The sequence below is a fragment of the Ochotona princeps genome, chromosome 8 (genome assembly GCF_030435755.1).
Source record: "Ochotona princeps isolate mOchPri1 chromosome 8, mOchPri1.hap1, whole genome shotgun sequence".
Lineage (NCBI taxonomy): Eukaryota > Metazoa > Chordata > Mammalia > Lagomorpha > Ochotonidae > Ochotona > Ochotona princeps.
Genome location: NC_080839.1, coordinates 65,677,289 through 65,700,002, shown reverse-complemented (window position 1 = coordinate 65,700,002; position 22,714 = coordinate 65,677,289). Strand labels below are relative to the sequence as shown.

At 46.5% G+C, this 22,714-nt stretch overlaps 1 protein-coding gene and 1 long non-coding RNA gene across 6 annotated transcripts in view; one reads left to right on the top strand and one right to left on the bottom strand.

The window, feature by feature from the left end:
• Positions 1–10,450: 10,450 nt before the first annotated feature.
• LOC131480943 (uncharacterized) lies at positions 10,451–11,193 on the bottom strand. Its single transcript, XR_009245906.1, has 3 exons — positions 11,098–11,193; positions 10,825–10,943; positions 10,451–10,657 (listed from the first exon to the last, which is right to left on the bottom strand). It is a non-coding gene; the product is annotated as an uncharacterized LOC131480943 (long non-coding RNA).
• Positions 11,194–11,360: 167 nt separating this feature from the next.
• The window catches only part of NCOA1 (nuclear receptor coactivator 1), a 230,700-nt gene continuing 219,346 nt past the window's right edge, over positions 11,361–22,714 (top strand). For 2 of the 5 annotated variants that reach the window (XM_058668201.1, XM_058668199.1), the window contains exon 1: positions 12,155–12,346. The gene's annotated coding sequence lies outside the window, so the exon portion shown is untranslated. Of the gene's footprint in view, positions 11,745–12,154; positions 12,347–22,714 lie in introns of those variants that run through there. The other 3 variants (XM_058668203.1, XM_058668202.1, XM_058668200.1) reach the window with 2 other exon arrangements.

The window sequence follows — 22,714 nt, the reverse complement described above, 5'->3', positions numbered from 1 at the left end:
GTTCTCCCACGCAGATGGCAGGCTCTCGAGCTCTTGGACCATCCCCTGCTGCTTTCCTCGGCATGTTAGCAGAGAGCTCGTTTGGAAATGGAGCAGCTGAGACACGTACTCGTGTCTACGTAGGATGTCAGCATGTCAGATATGCCATGTTGCAGCACCCCAAGGCATTTTTTTTTAAATACAGTTTTTGTCCATGTGTACGTATTCCTTTGACATTGTCTTTTCTACTGATCATTTTTTAAATTGCCTTTTTTTGTTTTGGGTTTTTTTTCCCTATTAAATTTCTTATACAGTAGGGTCGATAATCCCTTGTCAAAAGTATAGCTTGCAAATGTTTTCTCATCTTGTATAGATTGTCTCTTCCTTTATGTTGAGTGTTTTTTTTTTTCTGTGCAGAAACTCTTTAGCTGATGAAATCTCATCTGTGCTTTTTGGTATATTTTGATGGCTGGTTAAAAAAAAAAAAAGACCCTTGCCCATTTGATATCTAGATGCATTTCCCTTATGTTCTGTCTCCAGGTATTATATTCAGGTCTTCGATTCATTGTGAGTTGACTTTTGTACATGGTTGTAGAAGAGTCCACTTCAGTCTTCTGCATGTGGACATCAATTGTTCCAAAACCATTTACTGAGAAGACTGTGTCGGGCCCAGCATGACAGCTCAGTGGCTAGATCCTCACCTTGCACTTGCCAACATCCCATATGAGTGCTGGTTTGTGTCCCGGCTGCTCCACTTCCCATCCAGCTCCCTGTTTATGGCCTGGGAAAGCAGTAGAGATGGTCCAAAGCTTCGGAACACAGCAATCAGGGACATTGCACCCACATGGGAGACCAGGAAGAAGCCCTTGGCTTTCAATTGGCTCAGCTCTGGCCATTACGGCCACTTGGGGAGTGAACCAGCAGATGGAAGGTCTTTCTCTCTTTCTCTCTGTAAATCTGCCTTTCCAATAAAAAGAAATAAATCTTTAAAAAGAAGGATTGTCTTTTTTCACTGCATGTTCATAGCACCTTTGTCAAATATCCATTGGCTGTTTTGTGTGGGTTTACTTACAGAATCACAAGCCTATTCCTTTTGGTCTGTGTGTCTGTTTTTATGCCAATACAATTTTTTTTTTTTACTGTAGCTTTATAATGTATTGTAAAGATGGGAAGTGTAATACTTCCAGATTCATTCATTCTGCTTGATATTACTTTGGCTATTTGGATTTTATTATTTTTTGGTTCCATACAGATTTTAGAAATTTTTTTCCCTAGTTCTGTGGGAAAAAAAGTCATTCTTGTTTTGATAAGGATTGTATAGAATCAGTAAATACCCTGGAAAAGCATGGACATTTCAGTGATACTGATTCCTTTAACCCATGGACACAGAATGTCTTTCCAATTCTTTGTGTTGTCATCAGTGTCTTTTATTAATGTTTTATAGCTTTCATTTTAGAGTTATTTCACCTCTTTGGTTAACTTTATTCCCCCTATTTTTTCATAGCTATTGAAAATGGGTTTCTTTCTTGATTTCTATTCCAGCTATGCCACTGCATTTTTGTTTGTTGGCTTTGTATTCTGCAACTTCGCTGAATTTACAAGTTTTGGCAGATTTTGGCTGGAATCTTTGAGCTTTCTCCATGTAAGATCATGTCACCTGCAGACAGTAACAATTTGACTTCCATCTTTACAGTTTAAATGCCTTTTCTTTCTCTTGTATACTTTCTCTGACTAGAACCTTCAGTACTATGATGAATAAAAGTGGTGACAGTAGGCATTCTTATCTTGTTCCAGATCTTAGGACAAAGCCTTCAGTTTTCCCCCATTCAGTACAATATGAGCTCTTGGCTTCTTATGTATGGCCTTTATCATGTTGAGGTATGTTTTTTCTTCTGCTTGTGATTCTTGAAAAAAAAAAAGATTGATTGATTTTTATTTGAAAAACAGAATTACAGGCAATGAAGGAGACTCCCCACCTGCACCATATAAGCTATCTGGAACTGCAAGTGGAGGCTTAACTCACTATGCCACAGTGCTGGTCCCTGTTTTGGATTCTAATATTTGAAAACTTGAGGCCTGCTAGCTTGCCTCCAGGTTTGAGGGGATACAACTAAAAATGTCCTTTTTTATGATTTCTCAGACCTTTCCTCTGCTCTAAATGGCAGAATTTAAGTAGCCCTCGAAGGTGAGTGGGCAAGAGGAGTGTTTGGAGTGTTTCCTACTGCCCCATTGGCTGCGTGAATCTAATGTTATTACCACAGGCAGTCCTGGGGATGTGGTGGGCCTGCAGGAGGAGGATCCATGCTTGAATTATTCCAGGACTCTGGGGGCTGCCTGGGGCAGCTGCCAAGATACCAATGGGCAGCACGCTGAGTTCTGCTCCATGCACCAGCTGCCTTAGTAGAGCCTGGGCCCTAGTACCAGTGCTGGGAGAGCCTAGCTTCATGGGAACATTGATCAGCAGAGATGAGAAGGAATGTAGCTACATCAGAATGGAAAGTGCAGGAATGCAGCTTCTTCTGAAAGCTGAATCTTACAAATAAGGCCCTTGGTTTCATGCTGGATGCAAAAGGCCCAGTCCTTTGAAGGCTGCCACTCCCAGCAGCCATCCCTGGTTGAACTGTGATGTGGATAAATTCCATCTTGGGTGGCCTTTCCTTCCCTTTCCGTGACACTTCTTTTAGAATTCATACCTTCCCCAAATTGCTTGACGGAATCTGTAAGTTAGTCATAGGTGATTTTCTCCTCCTCCTAAAAGCATTTAAATTCTAAAAGAAGATGGGTTAAATTAGTAGTCAATGTGACTTTTTTTTTAAAGATTTGTTTTATTTTTTTAATTGGAAAGTCAGATATACAAAGAAGAGGAGAGAGAGAGAGAAAGATCTTCCATCCGATGGTTCACTCCCCAAGTGACCACAACGGCCGGTGCTGAGTCAATCCGAAGCCAGGAGCCAGGAACTTCTTCCAGGTCTCCCATATGGATGCAGGGTCCCAAGGCTTTGGGCTGTCCTCAACTGCTTTCCCAGGTCAAAGCAGGGAGCTGGATGGGAAGTGGAGCTGCCGGGATTAGAACCAGCGCCCATATGGGATACCAGAGTGTTCAAGGCGAGGACTTTAACTGCTATGCTATCATGCCGGGCCCAATGTGACTTTTGATTTGATGTCTACTTTGAGGAATAATTTCAAGGAGAACCTCCAAAAGCTGGGAGGTGAGGAAAAATCCCAAATTTATAAGATGAACTCAATACAATGGCATACTATACAATCCCTAAAATGCAAGAAGTTTTGACATATCCTTATATGTTTAAGAATTGTTGAAGGGGCCAGAGCTGTGGCATAATAGGCTGAACATCTTTGGGGCTGGCATCTCATAGGAGCATCAGTTCAAATTCTGACTGCTCCAATTTTGATATAGCTCCCTGCTTATGGCCTGGAAGAGCAGTGGAGGGTGGCCAAAGTCCTTGAGCCCCTACACCCATGTGGGAGACCCAGCAGAAACTCCTGGCTCCTGGCTTTGTTGGCTTAGTTCTAGTCGTTGTGGTTACTTGGAGCATGAGCTAGCTGACAGAGAAATTCTGTCTCTTCTTTGTCTCTCCTTCTCTCTGTGACTATGCCTTTCAAATAAAAATCAAGTAAATTTTAAGAAAGGTGAATTGTTGGAAAAACCTAGAATATAAAATAGTTGATGCACAGAATATACATCTATTGATTTGTAAGGCCCATTTGCACATTTAAGTATCAATACAGTGCTCTATATCCTGCTCCATATCTAGCTCAACACTTTGCATACGGAAACTATTTGGTTGTGTTTTCTAAACAAAGGAAGGAAACAGAAGTAAGCTTAGAGAAATGGCTGGGTTTATATTCACTGGATTTCTTTGAGTGTAAAGTTGCTGTAACTGTGTAACAAAAGAGTTTGTATAAAGATCAATTTTGCAACTTCATGTCAGAAGCAAAGAAGGAAATACTACCATGCTAAAGGCTGGGTTGCTGGGTCTGAGTCCTGAGTTCTGAGCCACAGGTACTTTCTGTTTTTACTCAGCAACTTCTCTGTATGTTCTTAATTTTCTAAAGAATTCACAATCAGAGAGGAATGATTTTTGCTTAAAGGATCATCCCAAGATTGCAAATTACAGACCTAAAGGAATGAATTTCTGTTGTTGAAATTAGAGGCACTATGGTAAGTGTGGGGATGGGAGACGTCTGGCATCTGAGCGTACCGTACTACACAGGCCACTGCTGAGCCAATCCTCCTACATCTACAACTGGCTTTGGCATTCAGACTTCAACACTGAGATGCAGCCACTAGAGCAAGTGTGACTAAAGCCTACGTATGTTAAAGAGGCAGGCCTGTGTTTTGTGCCATTAATACTCAGGAAAATGGCTTGTCACATCATCTCAGAAGGGTGCAAGGAAAGCATTCATGCTAACATGAAAAACTAAAAATAACCCACATGTCCACCATTAAGAATATGATCCCTCGGGTTCAGATTTGAAAGTCAGAAATTTTAGGGTACCTTCAACTTCTTGGTGGACATTAGCCCATATGGATAATGTCTATCCTGGGAGAAACAGGACAGTTGTTGAGACTAATAGATGAGGAACAGCTACTGAGGAAGGGAAGACTGTCACTTACACGTGTTCACTCCACACTGCTGTCCCACTGAAGACACACTGGAACTGCAGGTGTCCCTGGAGGAGCCACCACTAATCATGAAGTCAGATAATGATGCTAAATTGTTAGCTCTGGAAGGTTAATCAGCTACTATAAAACCTAAGACTATTTTTAAAAACTGAGTGCTGCATGGTGTACAGATAAAGTTACAGCAATAAATCCCCAGTATCTTGTAAAGAGATCAGAAATTCCATTCTTAAATCATGGAAATTGCAATCACTTATTTTGTCTGACTTTAAAAAATCAACTTCCTGGGCCCAGCATGACAGTGTAGTGGTTAAGGTCCTTGCCTTGAATGTGCCGGGATCCCATATGGTCGTCGGTTCTAGTCCTGGTGGCCCTGTTTCCCATCCAGCTCCCTGCTTGTGGCTTGGGAAAGCAGTTGAGGACAGCCCAAGGTTGTGGGATCCTGCATCAGCGTGGGAGAACCAGAAGAATTCCTGGCTTCGGATTGGCGCAGTTATCAGCCATTGCGCTCACTTGGGGAGTGAAACATCGGATGGGAGTTCTTTCTCTCTGTCTTTCCTCCTCTCTGTATATCTGCCTTTCCAATAAAAATAAATAAATCTTAAAAAAAAAAATCAACTTCCTGGGCAGAAAGTTTGAGAACTGAAAGAAACTCTAGGAAACAACACAAAATGAGCATGACATTGGTTTGCTGAATGACAGCGGGTTTAATAATATTTTCAAATTATTTTTAAAAAGGACCCTAAGATGCTCTAAATGAAATTCTGTGTACAAGGGCCTGGTACATTAGCCTCGTGGCTAAATGCTCACCTACATGAACCAGAATCCCATATAGGCACCAGTCTGTGGCCCAGATGCTCCACTTCCCATCCAGCTCACTGCTTGTGGTCTTGGAAGGCAGTCCAGGACAGCCCAAAGCCTTAGGATCCTGCATGCATGTGGGGGACCTGGAAGAACTGCCTGGCTTGTGGCTTTGGTTTGTCACAGCACCGGCTGTTGCGGCCTCTTGGGAAGTGAACCAGTGGATGGAAGAGCTTTCTTGCTGTCTCTCATTCTCTCTGTAAATCTGACTTCCTAATAAAAATAAGTCTTTTTAAAAAATTCTGTGTATGGGGCCCGGCGGCGTGGCCTAGCGGCTAAAGTCCTCGCCTTGAACGCCCCGGGATCCCATATGGGCGCCAGTTCTAATCCCGGCAGCTCCACTTCCCATCCAGCTCCCTGCTTGTGGCCTGGGAGAGCAGTCGAGGACGGCCCAATGCACTGGGACCCTGCACCCGCATGGGAGACCCAGAAGAGGTTCCTGGTTCCCGGCTTCGGATCGGCGCGCACCGGCCCGTTGCGGCTCACTTGGGGAGTGAAACATCGGATGGAAGATATTCCCTTCTGTCTCTCCTCGTCTCTGTATATCTGGCTTTGTAATAAAATAATAAAATAAATCTTTTAAAAAAAAATTCTGTGTATGGGTGATATCCACTTGCACTGAATAACATAGCCAGAAGATACTGAGCTTTCACAGATGTTACATGCCATTTTTAAAAAGCAGACTTTTGGTAGTCCCAAAGTAAAAAAAAAAAAATAAAAAATGTTGACACTGTGGGTAGGGTCAACACACAGTCTGGACTGCAAAGTGGACCTAAAGTCTTGGGTAGACTTGTTGAACATTTTGTCCTGAAAGCCCTTATCTAAGCACCGTGCCTGGTTTGTAAATGCAGCTTGCATCTCTACTGGAAAAGGCCTGGGGACAGACATTTGCCACAGTGGTTAAGCACCCCTTAGGGTACCTGAGCCCTACACTGGAGTGCCTGGATTCAAGTCTCCACTGTGCTCCAGATTCCAGCTTCCCGCCACTGCACATCCTGGCAGGCAGCAGCTGAGGATCCAGGGCCTGGGGGCCTGCACTGGGGCTTGACCACAGCCCGGGATATTGCTGGCATTGGAGAATAGAGGGATCTCTCTCTCTGTTTCTCTCTTGCTCTCTCCTTCTCCTTTTTTCCTCCTCTCCCCTCCCGCAACTCCAAGCATTTCAAATAAAAATAAATCGAAACATTTTTAAGAAAGGACTCAGATTCTCCTGATGGGAGAGGGATATTTCATCCCTACCCTGTAATTACAAATACTAAAGTTTCTGATATCTGTGATTTGAGAGAACAAAGTTTCTCAGTGTGTAGGGAAGCAATCGTCACTCAAAGAAGGGGGTTATTATGACACTTTACAGCTGCAGTATGTCCTTAGAAGACACTGTATCCTGTTCACTTTGCAGCTGGCTTTATCTGTGCCTATTATTCTAGTCTGATGAAGAACTGAGCAGATTTTTACCTTCTCAGTTGGAGCTTTCACTTCTTTTTTTATGGGCAATCCTAACTGCTCAACACTATATGAAGTGCTTTACATACATAATTTCATTTAATCATTGGAACAATTCTTTGAGGCAGGTGCCACCATTCTGTCTTACAGATGAGGACAGTGGGGCTCAGATGTTCAGTGGTTTATCTGAGTTTGCCACAGCTAGTTAAGTAGCACAGCAAGTTGAAATCTGGGCCCAATTCTGAAACTAGTTTTCTTAGCATGTATTACTGGAGTAATTGCAGAAACAATTTTTTTTTTCTGAGGAAAACATTATGTTTAGAGCTTATGATATGCGAGGAGGTGGCATACTCAGGCACTGGAGTACTAGAGGTAGGACGGGACACAGGAGCAAGTGTCTGGACAACAATTTGGCAAAATGTAGTCAAAGAAATGAAACATCTACTCTTTAAGCCAGCATTGAATCATTTAAAGAATAATTTCCAAGCCAGATGTTTGGCCTGGTAGGTAAGACAGAGCTGGGAATCTCCCACCCTCTACTCCCAACTCCCCCCCATCCATATCTGGGTTTCAGTTTCCCCTCTGCTCTGGAGTCCAGGTTCCTGACACGGTGGAAGGTGGTGTCTCAAAGAGTTTTAGTCGTTGTCGCCCACATAGGAGATCCACATTAAGTATCTGGCCCCTAGCCTTGGCTTAAATGCAGGTATTTGATACTGAACCAGAGGGTGGGGGCTCTGTGTATTTGTGTCCCAGAATGAATGAATGAATGAATGATCAAACCTAAAATGAAAATGAAAATTAGGAACTAAAAAAAGCAAAATTAGTTTCCTAGCTCTACAAATCCATTCATTAGAAATTCAGTATTTTTTTTTTTTACAAAAATAAACACACAAGTCTAAGACAGAAAGGGACTGGTTAAGCGGTTAAAAAATAAATGGTGCAAAAGTATTTTGTTATTGGGCCTGGCGGCGTGGCCTAGCGGCTAAGGTCCTCGCCTTGAACGCCCCGGGATCCCATATGGGCGCCGGTTCTAATCCCGGTAGCTCCACTTCCCATCCAGCTCCCTGCTTGTGGCCTGGGAAAGCAGTGGAGGACGGCCCAATGCATTGGGACCCTGTACCCGCGTGGGAGACCTGGAAGAGGTTCCTGGTTCCCGGCTTCGGATTGGCGCGCATCGGCCTGTTGCAGCTCACTTGGGGAGTGAATCATTGGACGGAAGATCTTCCTCTCTGTCTCTCCTCCTCTCTGTATATCTGACTTTGTAATAAAAAATAAATAAATTTTTTTAAAAAAACTATTTTGTTATTAATGATGAACATATGTATTGTATAGTAAGGGCACCAGATTCAGATTATCAGTGAGCATTTACAGTGTGATTTCAATTTTATCAAAAAATGGCTGCTGCATCTATTTGTGTAAATACATATGTATTGACAACATGTAGAAAGCTGTCCACTATATTTTTCCATGGCTCAATAGTTTTTTTCACTGTTTCATGCTTTTCTATATTTTGTATTTATTTTATGAATCTGTGTCATTGTTATAAAACAAAACAAAAAGTCCCCTACTTGAATAAAAGAATTCAATTCTTGCCTGAATAATTGGAGTGATTGTATGTAGACTAGCGATATGTTTTATGGAACTGGAAATACACTATGCTCTGGAGAAAATTCAATAAGTATGCTATAGAACTGGGCCATAGAACTAAGCGTAATTTCACCAAAGAATCCTTGACAGGGTCTGAACTATAACCAGATTTATCTGGGCTATAAAAGTTAAATGTTGTCTGACATTTTATTTTAACAATCTCTTCAAAGCACTTTCATTTAATTGGGGTCAGCTCTGCTTGTTGATTGGCAGTGTACTTTGGGGGGTTAAGAAATTTTCACTTAAGTAGCAAAAGTGAATGGGTCTCAGGGAGGCTACCGTGGGGCTGAGGATGTAAATCTAACTAATGAATCTGTTGCCCCTGTGTTAGGGCGCTGCAGGTGGGGTGAGTGAAGGTAATGGGTCTGGTTAGTTAAAGCAAATGGAGTCAGAGAGCAGCTCAGCAGGGTTGGAGACAAGATGACCAACTGGGAGAGATAAAAGGGCATTAAAACTGCTTCAGCAAGTGAGCATGACTTGTAGAGGCAGGAGGAAAAAAAAATGTCAGAGGGTCTTTCTGAAGAAGGTGTATTGCCCTGGAAAAGGAATGCTTTGTTTGGCATGCTGGGCTGGTTGGTTATGACATTTTCAGCAAGGCTTTACCTTGTACTTATCGCCCCATACCATCTCAGCACAGTGTGTCTCTGGGATGTTTTTAAGCTAATGACGGCTGCAGAGTCGACTGGGAGAAGGAGATGTAGGAGTTGTTGACAGCTGAAGATGTGGAAAGTAACAGAGCTGACTTAGAGAAGGGAAAAAACAAGACCTCGAGGGTACTAACTTTTTAAAAAAAATGAAAAAGGAACAGTCAAAAAAAAAAAGTGCTAGCAAAAATATGTTCAGAAAGCAGGTGGAGAACCAGGAGGAAGTCTGGTCTCCAAAATGAAGGGTAACAGCACAACCTGTTAGCTGAAGGCCATGCAGGGAGTGCATACTGGGGTGATGGTTTATGATACCACTTGGGAAACCTGTATTTTGTACTGGAGGGCCTGGACTCCAGTCCTGGCCCTGCTTCCAACTCTAACATTCCTGCTAAGGCACACCCCAGGGAGGCTGCAAGGTGATAGCTTAAGTACTTGGAGACCCGTCATCCACATGGGAGACCCAAATTGAGTTCTAGACTCCTGGCTTTGGTCTGGCCCACCCTGGCTGTTTTGGGCATTTGAGGAGTGAATCAGCAGATCTGTATCTCTCCCTGACTTTCAAATAAAAATAAATCAATGAATCCCACATGAGAAATGAAGTGTCCCCTGGATTTGGTGACAAGCACTTCCTAAAGTCCATGGGAGACAAGAATGTCTTGTGCAAGTGGTTCATTTGTAGTTGGCAGAGGCCCAGACAAGGCACACTTGTCATGGTCTGTCTCGGGCTAGGCTAGGAAGCAGTTTTACAGAGGGACCTGCACTGGTGAAGGCCTGAGCCAGGTACCTTGGGTATTTCCAGGTGCCACAGGGCATGGGGACCCTGCAGGTGCCTAGAGGCAATGTTCCTGCAGGTGAAGGCCAGAGCGAATGAACCACATGCACCCGGAGCCCCAGCAGTAGGTCTTTGGCAAGAAGCAACTGAACGAATACATACATGATTACATGTATAAGTGAGTGGGAGGGGTGTACGGGCTCAACGCACGGCAGGATGCAGGTGAGGACAGGGCCTGCGCGGGGAGGGCCAGCAGCAGGGCCCAGGACCTGACTGTGGAACAAGCAGCCTCCTCTCAGACAGGTGCAGAGAGGTGGGTTAGCGTCAAGGCACTCGGGTTTCAGGGAGGAGGAGGGCATGAAAAGCTTGGGGATTTACGAGAGGTTGACTGAGGGCAGAAGAAACAGGGAGAGAAACAGAAATTAGTTGGGGGACTATAGACATGCGCTTCAGAGCTGTGTCTTCTGCAAACCAGCCGGAGGACACACGTATTCTAAGGCCAAGCCACTGTTAGGAGGACTGTTTTTCCGATGAGGCCAGAGGGACTGTACAGCTACTGTTAAGGTTTCTCCAGCGACAAGGAAGGATTCTGGAAGGAGCGCTTCCACTACGGAGTAAGGAGAGGAGGTAGACACGGAGACAGGTGAGGGGCCCCTTGAGGGGCACGATCTGTGAGTGACAGAGATTTTAGGTAATTGCAGACAGCAGACACATTAGACAGATCTTTTCATCTATTAAACGATGAGAACAGATGATCTTTCTTTCCTCTGCTCTGACAGCCCGTGAAATCCTCAAGGCAACCTCCACCACTCCCCCCCCTCAATTTTGCAGCATACCAAACGAGGCCCGCGGGACGTGTCTCCAAGTAATCCAACACGTAAACGCAGGAACAAGCCCAGCACCCATTCCTCCTTCCCTTCCCCGTCTACTGGGCCTCAGGACGCTCCACGGGCTCCTCTGAACGATCAAAAGCTCAGCGGGAGGCTGCAGGTTGGCGGCTGAGCTGAGGCAGCCGTGGGTTCGAGGCCGCTTCCCGGCAGGAGCCGAGGGCACGCCCCGAGGGGGAGGGCAGAGTTCGGGGCCTCCTTTACCACACTTGGTTTAAGGACTCCGGGGTCGGGGCGGGCCTGAGGCCGGCAGAGGGCGCGGGGCGGCTGCTCGCCTCGCCGACCCGGCGGAGCGAGGCGCGCCGTCGGAGCCCGCGGGCAGCAGGTCGGGGCAGCCCCCGTGGCCGGAGCGGGCTAGGGGAGCGCGGCGGGCGGGCGGCGGGGGCGGGGCGGCGGCCGGGAGCGGGCGGGGCGGGGCGGGGCGCGGAGGGGCGGGGCCGCGCGCGGGGGGCGGCGGCGGCGGCGGCGGCCGAGGAGGAGGAGGAGGAGGAGGCGGAGGAGAACATGGCGGCCGCGGAGAGCGGCTGAAATGCCTGTTCTTGAGGCCAGGCGAGCGGGAGTCTGAGGCGATTCGCCGAGCCCTGTCCTCCGACGGCTGCGCCGCGGCTTCGGGCGCCTCGGCCTCCTGATCGCTGCTGCTCCCTGGGGCAGAGCCCGCGTGGGGTTCGTGCTGCATCCCCCTGCGGGGGGACCCCTGCCTGCTCCGGAGGAGGGGCCGGGAGAGCCGCGGCGGCAGCGGCGGCGGCCGCCTGGGCCCCGGGGGCCGGGCTCCGGGCTTGAGGAGTGGCGGAGGCCGCGGCGGCGCCGGCACGGTCGCGGGCGAGCGCGGCGCCCCGTGAGCGCGGGTCCCGAGGCGGCGGCGGCGGCAGGTGAGCGGCGGGCGGCGGGCGCGGAGCCTCGCGGTGGGTGCAGCTGTCACGAGCGGCGCGGCCGCCGAGGCCCTAGGGGGCGGGGAGCAGCTGGCGCCCCTCGGCGCCCTCCTTTCTCTCGGCTCGCCTCGCCCCCTTCCACTTTGCCGAGTTCCCCTGTCGGCCTGGCGCGGCCGGAGGGGGCGGAGGGGGCAGCTGTCACGGGCTCGGGCTGGGGGGCTGCTCCGCGCCCAGGGAGCTCGCTGCGGCGGCGCCTTCCCTCCGCCTCGTTTCCAGTTGCCCTAGTTAGCGCCGGGAGGCCAGCATCCGCGGAGGGTGCCGCGAGGCTGCGCGGCCGCCGGCCGGCGTGGGGAGCGGGCGCCCGAGCCACCGCCGAGAGGGGGAGCCGGAAGTCGGCGATGGCGCCCCCCGGCCCCGACGAGGGGCCGTGACCTTGGCCGGCCCGCCACCCCTGCCGGGGATTCTGTCGCGTGTCGGGAAATGGGGGTGCCCGCGGCGCGCCTCTCCGTCAGCGCCGCCCTCGACGGCGCGGCAGTGTGACCCCCGGCGCCCGGGCCGGCCCCCTGCCCCTCGGAGGGGCGTCGGAGGTGCAGATGGGATGGGTAAGAGCCAGTTTCGTGTGGCGCCCTCGCTTCGGCCCCTTGGACGTGGGGGGTGGGGACGGGGAGCGAGTCCTGCGGCTGGACCCGACGGCGTGCGAGGTGGGCCGGGCGGGTGGTCGCACCGCGCGAGCCGCTCTCCAGCCTTCTGGAGGAGAAACGGAGAGTTCCCACAGCGGGGTGCCCCGGTTCCTCTCTGCTCAGCTGTGGGGGCTGTTTGTGAAGCGGTCACTGCCTTGGGGGGGGCTAAACGCTGCCTGGCATGAGGGTGTTGGAGAGAGTCGTGTGTGTGTTGGGGGGTGCGGTTGGCAGTACTGCCTGTGTGTGGGGGACGAGGACAGGCCGCGCGCTGCTGTGGCCGCAGAGTTTGGTGGGGAGGAAAACTTTAGGTTGGAGGCGCTGGGAGCCTTTCCTGCGCGGCTCTCCTCACGCGCTGTAGAGAGGCGTTGAAGAGGCAGGTGTCCTTGTGGAGAAGGTGACATGATTCCCCTCCTGCACCCCCACCCCCTCACATTTGGCGGTGGCGGAGTCGTCGCGTGGAGCAGGATGTTGGGGACTGACGGCTGCCTGGCTGGGGTGGCTCGCAGCCCCGGCACCTCGTGTGCATGCCAGGAGGAATCTGAGAGGCGATGATGTGTGAGGGCTGCTGCATGCCCTCGGCTGATTAAGAAATCTAGAGTCTGTGCAAACCGGACTCGCCGCCGACTCGGAGACCGTTGTGTGGCCCCGCGGAAACGCTCGGTTTTCAAGGGTTAATTGTACTTGAAGTTTGTCTTTTCTCTTCTGGAATTGGTTGGAGGTTAGTCTTTAGAAAAAAAAAAAAAAAAGAAAGAAAGTTGGCCAAAGGGGCCTCTGGGCTTGTCTCGCGGCTGCCCCGGGGTAGTAGGAAGGGGTCGGGTTTCCTCACGTGGAGGCTGCTGTGAAAAGTGTTTGCTTGGGTCTTTGGGCTTCTGAACTCGAAATAGTTTTGGGTCAAAAGTAGCCGAGGGGGTTCAGTTCAGCTTAATAAATAGGCATTCCTTGAACCTCTGGCAATAAACGAGATAAAATGAAAGTGTTTCTATTTTATCTCCTGCCCGTGGAAAAGGTCTAATTTGGTTTTGTGAACTAATAGCTGGAATGTTTTCTATTTCTTGTTCAGACTTTATGCTTTGGGAACCGTGGACCAAAAAGGGCGAGGATGGGGGGTGGGGTGGAGGAGGGCCTGAATAGGGGCTCTAACTGTTAGGGCTTGGAGAGAAAATAGAGGGCTTCTGCTGAGAAAAACAGGTCTTTGCCTTGATTTTTGTTGACATTTTGCAGTACCTTTAAAATTTTTTTTCATTTACTTAACCCACACTGAAATTTGATTCATAAGGTACAAAACATGAATTTTACACAGGTAATCGCTTCCTTATTTCTCTGGGAGAAAACTCTGTAGGATTGTGTCTCTTGAATTACTTTTTGTGAGGTTTAAGCCAAGGGAGTATTTTAGATCTGCATTTTTGGGTGAGTGGTTTTGTTGAAAAAAAAAAAAAGCTCGATGGAACTAATGGTGATTGTTCCATATAAACTGTGATGAAACAGACAATGCACTTTCCTCCCTCTTTCTGCCAACATTTGTTTTTCTTGCTCCCTCAATTCCAGGGTTTCTTTCTGGAAACCTAGGCTAGAAACAGAAGCAGCAGTTTGTATAATCCCAAGAATTCGCTCGTGCCAGGAAGCTGTAGGGCTAACGTGACGTGGGTGTGACACGCAGATACTGCTGCTACTCAAGACGCTTCACTGTTGAGGGCGTCTAGGGGCAAGCTTGAACTTTTTTTTTTCCTTTCTTTTCTTTTTGATGTGTGTTGATCTCTTTCTTTCCTTTTTTTTTTTTTTTTTTTTTTTTTGTGGGCAGAGGATTGAGTTGCCATGGTGTCAACTGATATATATTGTGAAAGTGTTGGCCAAATTTCACATTCTTACTCTATAGGGAAGAGTGGTAAACAAGCCCAGATAATTTAAAGATGGTGTTCTCAGGAAGGAATGTCCACTTGATCCTGCTAATCCAGTGAGCAGTCTCCCCCCAACACCCACCCCCCCCCCCCCCCCCCCCCCCCCCCCGCCTCCAGCCCCGGACTGAAAGTTGAGTGAGTAAGGTGGTGTGGAGGTGCTGAAAGGTGGAGCATGGGAGAGGAGGGAGTGGCCATCCCCTTCCAGGTCCCTCCCTTTTTTATTGGTTTGGGTGTGCTGGACTGTGATTTCCAATTGTTTTAGGGATATTTTAGCTCTCCTTGCCTAGTTGTCATGAATTTCACACACCTTGTCTTAGACTCTACCTCTCTGCTTCACATAGTTTGAGCTGTGTGTATTGCATGTCCTAGGAAGTTAGTTGACCTTAGGGCACATAGTCCAACCTACTTTCCTTTGCAGGCAGGTCTGGGAGGTGAATGAGGCACACAGTGCTGAGTAGAATCCCCTGAGCTGTGGAGCACAGGATATTCCCCAGGTTGCTTATTAGTGTCTTGGCAGTGATGTTACCTTCTAAATGTGATAATTGCAGGAATTCTCAGAGGGCCAGCTTTCCTGGCAGAGGTCCAACAGCATTGTGGCGGGTTCTTGTGTGTTACCTGATTGAGTGAAATAGTGTCTTTCAGGAGTTGCATGACAGAACATGGAAGCTGGTCCCGGCTGCAGAGCCATACCAGTTTCTTCCCATCTTCTGTAACTTTGCCATTAGTAGCCATAACACTGTAGGGGGAGGGGCTGTGTGACTTCTCTCCCAGAGAGAGGCTCCCTGTTTTAGCCCTTGATCAGTGGCTACTGAAGGTAGACTTTGGTCTTTTTCTTTTTAAACCATTGGAGGAGGTGAAATCTGGTTATTTCAAACCTTCCTGCGCCTTCCTCAATATATGGTATCAAAAGTCATAAAATGGTCTAGTGGCAACTGGGGACCATCCCGGTTCCTCAGATTAAGAAGGAGGTGCAGATTTTTCCTACAGGCTATTTCTGAAAAAGGGCTTATCGATGTTTTGTGTTTAGATTAATGTAGAGTACAGAGATGATTTGTTTCTGCAAGATATCTCATTGAATAAAGGAAATTGTTACAAAACACTGACACCAACACAGAAATCCCATTGAAGAAGTACAAGTACTGTGAGTTCTGTCCGTGCTTTCTCCCCCATAACCACATCATCTGTAACCCTTGAAGTGATAAGTTTTCAGAAAAGATTAGTGCAGTTATCATATTTAAAAGATAAGCAGCTTATGCCAACATAGATGGTATTGTCACTGGAGGAGTAATGGGGAGAGTTGAAATGAATCAGTCCAACGCCCTCATTTTAGCTATTTCGTTGTAATCTTGCCCTGTGGGTATTTCAGTGTGGAGGGTAGGGACCTTTGGCTTTGCTTAATGATCAGCCCTGAACCTGATCATTAGGAACAGATAAGCTAAGTAGATAAAAACAGATAGAAGCACCAACAGCAAAGTCGGCCCATTAATAGCACCAGAATTTAACACTGATGAGTCCAATTTTCCCAGAAAGATACTTCATTTTTATCCTTTTGGCTTGCAGTTTTAAGGCAATTAAAGTTTTTTTAAAATTTATTTGAAAGGGGATGGTGGGGAGAGTGGGAAGTTGAGATGTGGAGGAGAGTGTATCACTGAGAGCATTCCCACCTGCTAGTTAACTCCCGGCAAAGCCCGCAACAGCCAGCAGCTGGGAATCAACCCGGGGCTCCCATGTAGGTGGCAGGAACCCAAGCACTTGAGCCTTGGTTTGCTGCCTTGAAGAGTCTGTATTAACAGGAAGCTGGAATTGGGAGTGGAGCCCACACTCCAACCCAGATGTCCCCATTTGGGATGGGGGAATCCTACTGTGCTAAACACCCATCCCAATCTCAAGGCAGTTTTAAAGCTGTTTTTAGAAATAGTTCTTTGACTTGAAATAGTTAGGGACTGGTGTCCTGGTTCTTCCATACTTACTGCTTGTATCTGTGGGCCATTTAACTACATTAAGCCTCAGGTTTTCCTAATTAACATTGGGACAATATACTTGCCCTCCTGTTGTTGTGATCTGTAGCATAGATTAAGTAACAAGATGAAATTAGCATACTATTGACACAGGATAGAATATCAGTGACTGCCTAGTAAATGGGCCTGTCACCAACTAATACATCACATTTTCTGATTTTTTTTTGGTTTTTGGTAATTTCTCAGATTCCTGCTTCATTTCTGATTCTGCAGTTGTCATTTTGCACACTGAATAATGGGGAGTCACATTGATACTGTTGCCATGAGGACTTTTTTTAAGCTAGTAAATGTGCATCTGTTTCTGATTTCAGATTTCTTCTTGTGCTGAAATTCTACGATGTGTAGGTTTATGGCTATTTACATGCCTGCATGTGCTTCTTTCACTCATCCTGTACGTCAATGCTGGAAACAATCCCTTTCTAGAATGATTTAGGACTCAGTTGTTTTTAGTGGAGCCTCTCTGTGAACAGTTATCAGATATAAACCATGTAGGCGGATTTTTAAAATTTTCCCTTCCTAGAAAATTTACTGTAGAGGTGACATGAAGAAATGCCTTGTGAACTATAAAGTGCCACATAGGTCAAGAAAATATTATAATCATCCATAGATATTTTGCTTCTTTGCTTTTACATATTTCATTTTCTTTACTTAAATTGTATTTACGTTTCCTTAATGTTCCTTACCTTCAGAAGCAGAATCAAAGTAGGCATGTTTTCCAGAAAGCTTGGTTTTATCATTCTCTTAGCATCAGTTTCTCACTGCTGTGGAATACATTGTCTTACCTTCCTTTCATCCACCCATCTCAGAGCCTCATTTTAGCATATGAAAATGCTTCAAGAAGTTCATGCAAATGCCTGTTATGAAAAAGAACTGCATGGATTTCTAAGTTTTTGCACAAAATAATTTAAAAATTTTTTAAAAGTTCTTTCCTGAACTTTCTGTTGCATGTTGACTTTTTCCTCATTCGATTGGACAGTCCCCGAGGTGGCATGAGCCATAGTGTTCAGAGTGGAGGTGCTTTCAGGGTCATTCAGGACAACCCCAAGGGCCTGCAGGGGAGGTGCCCAAGTCTGGGGACCTGGATTTGGCTTTCGGGCTTCATTAGGAGACTCATCTTTTCTATTTGAAAGTTATTATTAGGAGATTTAATATCGTCAGAATCTTGGTAATTTTTTGAGTCATGTGTAAGCTCAGGAAAAAGTATATTTTAATTTTTGGCCAAAAATTGACTCTCAAATATTGTAAATAGAGTATTAACCAGGAATTAATTGGGCTGATTCTCAAAAAACTGCCGAAGTACCTGGAGAGAAGTATCTGTTTTCCTGTAGGGCCTGCATTTGCAGTTAGCAAATATTGAATGAGTGCTGTGTCTTCCACAGGTGCTGTGCTAGCTCTTGTATTTTATAAACAAGCAGGCATGGCTGAGGGAAGGTAAGTGGTTAGCTTAAGATTGCAGAGCTTGTTGGTTGGGAATGACATTTGAGTCCAGGTCTTCTGAATGCAAATCACATTCATAGATTTTTTTTTTTTTTAAGACTTATTTTACTTCAAAATCAGAGTTAGAGTGAAAGGGAGAAACAGAGAAAAAGAGAGAGAGAGGGAATTGATCTTCCATCCACTGGTTCATTCCCCAAATGGCTGCAGCAGCCAGCACTGGGCCTGGCTGAAGGCGGAAGCCAGGATTGCCTTCTGGGTCTCCCACATGGGTGTAGGGGCCAAGATGGAAAATCCACTGCTCTTCTAGGCTATTAGCAGGGACCTGGATTGGAAATGGAACAGTCAGGATCTAAACTGACGCTTGCAGAAGCTGAGGCTTAGCCTGGTATGCCATGAACTGGCCCCACCCTCATAGATTTAAATGGGCTTCTCTCCAAGCTTGTTCACCACACTTGGCCACGTTATAGCACTCTTCCTTTCTGGATTCTTTCAGTTCCATACATGTGTTGGGGGTGGGAGGTCAGGGGCAGGGGAAGAAGGGGATTTCTTGTAGTCTTGTTCCTTTCTAATGTCCCAGGAGGTAGATATGCCAGTAATGAAAGTGTCACTTTAAGACTCTTGTGCTGTTTCTGGTCTCACCTTTGTACTTTAGTAATGTTGATTCTTTGGTGCTGCTTTCCAAGTAAGCTTATCTTTGAATGGTTGGTTTTGGAATCTTAGCAATAAAATTCTACCTCTCAAGTTTGTTAGTATTTACACAGCTCAGCTAAAGCTTAAGGTGCTGTTTTTTTTTTTTTTTTTTTTTTTTGGTTAGCAAATTGCTTGGTCATTCTGTTTTCACTTCTATTTTGTATGGTTGATCTAATAGTTTTAATATATTACATCTTGAAATTTGGTTTTGTCTGTATGGTTAACATATTGACATTTTTATGAGCATGGTATGTATGTATCTATGTATGTATGTATAAGGATATCTGTCGCACTGTGTTTGACAGGGTAGGGGGATGAAATGTCCTTGATTTTTGAAAGCATTTCTATGTCTAATATTGGCTTTACTTTGAGTTTGGGGGAATCCAGAGAATTTATTTGTTCTGCAAAGTTTAAGTCAAACCTACCCTTTCATTCTTAATGGTACAGGAAGTCTGTAATTGAATGAATTTCTAAGTAGCCTCTCAGTCACTCATTTAGGACACAGTTATGAGTACAGACTTTGTTTAAAATGCTGTGAAGTTCAATGATGAGACAAAAATTCTGTTCTTAAGGAGATTATGACTTAAAAAAGGTGGTAATGCTAATGAAATGTGGGGAGTGCTCTGAGGGATGGATTGAAACAGTAGACAGGGAGAGGCGCTGTTGTTTTCGTCTGAGAGTGATGGGGGGAACATTTCCCAGAGGGCTTTGCAGGAGGCCAGGGATGGTGTCTGAAAGGGTGGAGGTCGGAACAGTATATTCAGGAAGATTAAGTAGCAAGGATGAAATGGCAGACAAGGGAGGAATTATTCAGAGAACGATGAAGGGGGGGTAGGAGAAGGAGGGTGGCACCGGAGCTGGGGACAGCAGAGAGCTGGGTGCTGTAGCAGAAAGCCAAGGATTTCAAGGCAGAGATGTTGTGGGGAGGAGTGTATAGTAAGAAGACAGAACTGGATGAAATGGGAAATCATGATTTTCCAAATATCTGTGGATTTTTCTTGACAGGTTGTGTTCTTCGAATTTTGTGTTTCCTAATTTTGGAACTGATTCCATATGTAAGGCATATCACACTGGGAACTTACTACTCATTTTTGTGTCTACTAGTATTTAAAAACATGTTTGTTTTTTTTTTGAAACAAGGTGCAGAATCCTTCTTGCTGCCTTAAACTTTTAAACAGTATATTATCATTTATCATTTCTTTAAGTTGATGAAGCACACTTGGTTATTTTAATGCAAAAATATCATTTCCTTGTATAAACATTAAGTGTGTCTTTGTTGGTAAAATGGGTCCCAGAAGTTGGAGGTCCCAAGCTCTCTCAGTGTAGTTCATGATTCATTACTGGTTTATTTATGCTCTGTTATGTTCCAAAAAAAGTGTTTAAAGCAGGCTGTGTCAGGCAGAGTGATGACCTTGCTCTAGCCCCTTGTATCTGACGCCACTTGTTGCTGGGCCTAGGGCGCAGGTGTCAGAGGTAGATGTGCTGTCCTCAGAGTACCTTCAAACACAGTTCCGTCCTGCTGTGCTAGCACATGAGAGACATTGGTGGGAAAGCATGGATGGACAGCCTGACCAGCTCAGAATCCATTCTCAGAACTGTGGCCTTGAAAGTGAAAATTCCCTGGAATTTTCTGGAAGGTGGGAGAACTGTCAAGTTCTGTGAGGAAAGTGTGTTCCCGTCCAGTTTGATGCAGTGTTTCAGAGTTTTCAGGGCTGGGTAATTGGACTCTGGATTTATTATTTTAATAGATACTTAGAGCTCCTTTGTGTCGCAGTAGGGAGTCAGCAGTAGCTCTTTTGGATAATCTCTAGAGGACAGCCAATCAGCTTGGCACAGAGCACTTAAAATTGTTTAACTTAAAATTATTTTCTCTTTTCTTAAAAAAAAAAAAGACAACTGTCCCAAATCTGCTGATATTTTCTGATATGTCTTTTATGCTACCTAGTAAATCAGTACAGCCTGTCCTGCCATAATGCTGAGATCTTGATAGAGACTTTGAGGCAACTGTAATAGTTTATCTCTTGAAGAAATGCTAGCAGTGGTTACCAGAAGCTGAGAAGGCAGACAAGAAGGGTACAGGAGAGGATGGCTAATGGACACTGGAATGGTAGGAGTGATTTTTTTTTTTTTTAATTTATCTTGTATGTGAAAGATTTACAGAGAGAAGGAGAGATGGAGATAAATATCTTCCATCTGCTGATTCACTCCCCAAGTGGCTGCAACAGCCGGAGCTGAGCCGATCCAAAGCCAGGAGCCAGGAGCTTCTTGCAAGTCTTGCACATGGGTGCAGCGTCCCAATGCTTTGGGCCATCCTCAGTTCTCCCAGGCCACAAGCAGGGAGCCGGATGGGAAGTGGAGCAGCTGGGACTTGAGCCAGCCATCCATATGGGATGGTGACACTGCAGGTGAAAGATGAGCCTACTGTGTCACTGTGCCACCCCTTCCCCGCACCCCCCTTTTTAAACAAATATATTTTTCAATTTAATCTGGGCTGTCATAAAGACAGCACAGGGATTTTCTTTTTTTTTCTTTTTTTTTTTTTGTTGTTGTGATGGTATGTTAGTGCTTTTCTTTTTCTTTTTTTTTGCTCTTTTTATTTTATTTTTTTAAAATTATTTTTTAATAATCTTACTTAGTTGATTAGGGAACAAAGGATCAAGGGCTACAGGGCGAAAGTGGGTAATACCATTGTTTCCACACCAATATTTTTCCCTGTATCTGGGGTGAGGGAAAAAAACAAAGGGAAAAGCCCCACCCAACCTCCCACCCATCCCAGATCCCCAATGGGAGGTGCGCTCTGAGGGTCCTGCTCATACAGTTTTGATAGTTCATCAGTTCTGGATTGCTGCCAGTCTCTCAGTTCCAATCGCAATGAATCCTATTCAGAATCCACTGGCTGACAGTCTCTTCATGGTTGGGGTTCTAAGATCAGCAGTTCAGTTGGAGGGATCTCCAAAGAAACTTCATCTGAGATGATCCCAGGCTGATTCTTGCGCGAGTTTGCTAGTACAGAGTCCGACACCGTCCGTCACACCAATCAGCTTATGCACATGCTGGTCGTTGGGATTGCTGGGTTCGTTCTGTTTCCAGCCCTGTCTTCCTCGTGAACCAGCGGGTGTTGTAGTCCAGTTCGATCCTGCCCGCTTCATACTCGGTCCTCACGCAAACCGGTTGGAGCTGCAGCCTAGTTGGGGTGACTCCTCATAACCCCCACCAGTTCTGCCCCCTACCCTGGTTCCCATGCTTGCCAGTATGCACCGCAGGCTTGTCAAGTCTGTCCCACATCCCGTTTAGCTCTCGCACATGTCGATGGGCATTGAAGCCCAGCTCAACTCAACCAACCTACTATCCAGCCCACATACCTACTGGTAGGTGCCCTTCTGTACAGCCACCCCTGCCCCTGTCCTGGTGTTCGTGCTGTCCAATGAGAGTGGTAGCCCCGAAGGAGGTGCCCACTATTTCCCTTCTAGGCCACACTCACTCCGAGATTATGCACTCTCCAGGTGGTTCTGGCATTTGACTTGGCAGAATTAGCTACAAGTGCCAGCCTCTGCCAGCTAGTACTGCGGCTAGCCCAACCAACCCTCACCCACTCTAATTTTTGCTTGCACCAGTCGAAACAGTCAGCCCACCGTGGCCCTTCCCTTATCTAGTCCACATGAGTTCCACAGGTGTTACAGCCCTGCCTATTCTGATCTGCCCCCATCCTGACTCACGCTTTCCAATGGAAGTAGTTCTCCAGCAGAGGAGCCCACGTTCCCGTCAGCTTTGCCTCCTCCCCCTGATTATCACATGTGCTGTTTGGGCGCTGCAACCACATCTGGTACGACTCATCTCACCTTAGCATTCATTATTGTGTACTAGTATGTGTTGCAACCAAACCTGGGTCGACCCACACTCTGTTCTGGCACTCGGACTCACCAGCAGGTGATGTGAACAGGTTCAGCCTGGTCTGCCCCCAATCCATGCCATGTGTATACCAGTGGGATAATTTCCATAACCTGTTCTGGACTGTTTCCTATTGTGCTTCTTGCACTTACCTGCAGGGACTGTGTCCTGCCAGAGAAGTTGCCCAGGCTCCTCCATCAGAAACTCTCCCATTGCCAGGTTTCGCGCATACCAGTGGGTACATGAGCCAGCCCTGTTCAGTTCACCTCCTGTCCTAGCAGGAACAGTGGTGTTTCCTGACTGTTCTTCACCCCATTCTGGTTCTTATTGTTGGATGTTTCAACCCAGCCATGGCTCTTCCA